Source organism: Frankliniella occidentalis, unplaced genomic scaffold, assembly GCF_000697945.3.
Source record: "Frankliniella occidentalis isolate FOCC.00 unplaced genomic scaffold, Focc_3.1 Scaffold252, whole genome shotgun sequence".
Taxonomy (NCBI): domain Eukaryota; kingdom Metazoa; phylum Arthropoda; class Insecta; order Thysanoptera; family Thripidae; genus Frankliniella; species Frankliniella occidentalis.
In genome coordinates, this window is record NW_026267378.1 from 143515 (window position 1) to 146086 (window position 2572).

Consider the following 2572-nt stretch of genomic DNA (forward strand, 5'->3'; position numbering starts at 1 on the left):
GGCGGGTGGGGCCTGGCGGGCGATATGATAGGAGATACGGAGCTACTCAGGAGCTAATACTTACCTGGGAGGAGGAGGGGAGGAAAACCCGCCCAGCCGTGAACAATTGTTATGTCAATATCTGGCGAGCAAACACATCCATTATGGCCCTGCATCGGTTGCAGGCGACGGGCCAGGCCCGCGAGGCAGGCCAGCTGTGAAGGGCGTTATCAGAGGAGCGAGAGGCGGGGAAGGGGGCGGGGAGGGGAGGAATCGGGACTTGATGAGCGGCCACTGACCACAGGACCAGGGCGGCGCGCAGCGCTCGCTCGCCGTCGGGCCGGGCCGGGCCTGGTCACTGGTCGGCCATGGCCGCGGGACCCAGCCTAGCTCACACGCCGAATGATCTAGCAGCGGCTAATGGAGGGCGAGGGAAAGGTGTGGCGGGGCGGGCGGGAAGGTAGCGCGAAAAGCAAAACAAGGAATTTCCACGCACCGCCGGTGATGTAATGGACCGCACGTGTCGCGGGGTGCGGAGGCTGCGGCTGATAGCATGGCTAGCCGCTGCTGTGTCTGGGTGTCTGTGTGCGCGCGCGCGCGCTTGTGTGTGCGTCCGACAACGGCATCGAGGGATGCCCCTGTCGCACACAGCTGCTCGCAGCACACCGTACGGTTCGAGCGCCCCCGTGTGTTTGTTTGCACTCTTGTATGTATGTCGGTGTGGGGCACCGCGGCTGCTCGGACGGGGCTATCCGTCGAAACGATCCTATCGTCTCAACTCAAGTGCAGTTGGACGTAGTTGGATGTCGCTTTCCATTGGAGAAGTGACGCGCCGTCCACAAGGCGCCGACCGCCAGCCTCGCCTGGTCATCGCCGTGGTTCAGACGATAGGCAACCCTCACACAGGCGTGTCTTGCGGCACAGCATGACCGCACGGCGGCTCGCGAGGTCCAGCCATGCCATCAGAATGATGACGACGAACGATGTCCTGAAGCGAGCCTCTCCTGCTAGACGAGCTAGTGCAGGTGTTCCCACCCGCGTCGTTCAGTGTCTTTTGGCGCCGTTCGTTGACGCACTTGTGCGCGCTGGTCGCGGGCGGCGGTAGCTCGGCTCGGCGTTATTCGCGCACGAGTATACCTCTTCGGCGGGGGGCCGGAGCGTATGACACGAACTGTCTGATTGCGTAACAGGAGCGACGATCAGCCGCTAGAGGGCGCCGCGGACCTGGTGCTGGTGCCCCCTCTACACACGACTAGAGCCGCGCGCGCCCGGGGCCACTGTGACGACAACACGACGCTCGAACCTGAACGTGTGAGCCTCGCCACGCCACGCCACACCACGGCGGCGCGCTGCGCAGCTCGCGAACTGCATCAACCGCATTAGAGACGTTGATGCGCATTGGATGCGCAAACGCAGTGTTTGCCGAAACCAGCCAACGGCAGCAAAAGCTAGGCGGGCACCGCGCGGACAACGCGAAAACAGGCTCGCGGCACAAGTACATGCGAAACTAAAACTACACATCGCTCCTAAGTGGCGGTTCCCCCTGCGGTTCCCGCGCAGCTCGGCGGCGCGCCGTACAGTCCGGTACAGCCCGGTACAGCCCGGTACAGCCCGCGGCCCAGCTGCGCTAGCTGCGCTCCCGCCGCCCGTAGGCCCGGCTATGGTGTCGATCACGACCCGCCAGCGTCACCGGCGCACACCGCGCCAGCCTCACGACCTTCCCATTTCGGGCGGCACTTCCTGCCCATCACCCATCACGCCGACCGTGTGTTTTGCCGGCAAAGAAATACCATGGCTGCGACGGGTACTTTGAATCTTGAAACGAGAGGGGGGTAGGTGGCGACAACAAGAATGGTTGGAAGGACGTGTGAAATCGCATACTGAAAACTAGCTGGTGTGAGGAACCGTCATTGCGTTTCGTTGGGAGATAACTAGAAAAGATGGGGTAAACGTCGTCGAGTCGATTTCTCCACACGTGTTGTGTCGAGCGTCACGCCGACGGGGCGGGCGGAAGCCCATATGAAAGTCAAACCCGGTCAGACAAAACGCCCGTCTGCGTCCCTGCGGCCGGTATGGGGGATGTAGGGGAGAGTGGGGCACATTGGTCCATGGGGCACATTGGTCCACCATCAAGTTTCACGAGGAAAGAGCAATCGCAGTGACCTGACTCACACTATAGAAGAAGCCATTACCACCCTGACTGATTTTCTGGAAGGTATGACAAAGTTCACTGGCAACCATCGGATTGGCGAGGGGTTAAATATTTTTTAACCTCAAAATCAGGTAAAAGTAAAACGTCTTCACTCCACAACTAGCCCATTTAGAGGTACATCACACGAATTTTCGGTTACAAACCAAGTTTTATGGAAATGCCTACTCTTTTAGCTACAGATTGCACCCAGTGTCCAATTGGTTAGGGCAATCCAGTTATCTTTTGGAGCCATTAATGAAATTTGCTACCCTTGGGGCAGTTTGAGCCGTCTTGCAAACTGACTTATTTAATTTTTCGAAAACTTGTATCCACTTGGTATGTTTTTCTTAGAATAACACTTAGACACCCTGATGGTGTTCAGAATAAAGCTAGGGTTGTCTT

The 2572-nt window shown here is 58.7% G+C and overlaps 2 protein-coding genes across 5 annotated transcripts in view; both read left to right on the forward strand.

Moving 5' to 3' along the window:
- Window positions 1–2572, forward strand: part of LOC127750751 (protein shisa-7-like) — a 47821-nt gene that overhangs the window by 20748 nt on the left and 24501 nt on the right. The window lies entirely within an intron of this gene.
- LOC113207420 (protein cycle) overlaps window positions 1–2572 on the forward strand; it is a gene marked incomplete at its 5' end in the record, with an annotated part of 25680 nt that overhangs the window by 2159 nt on the left and 20949 nt on the right.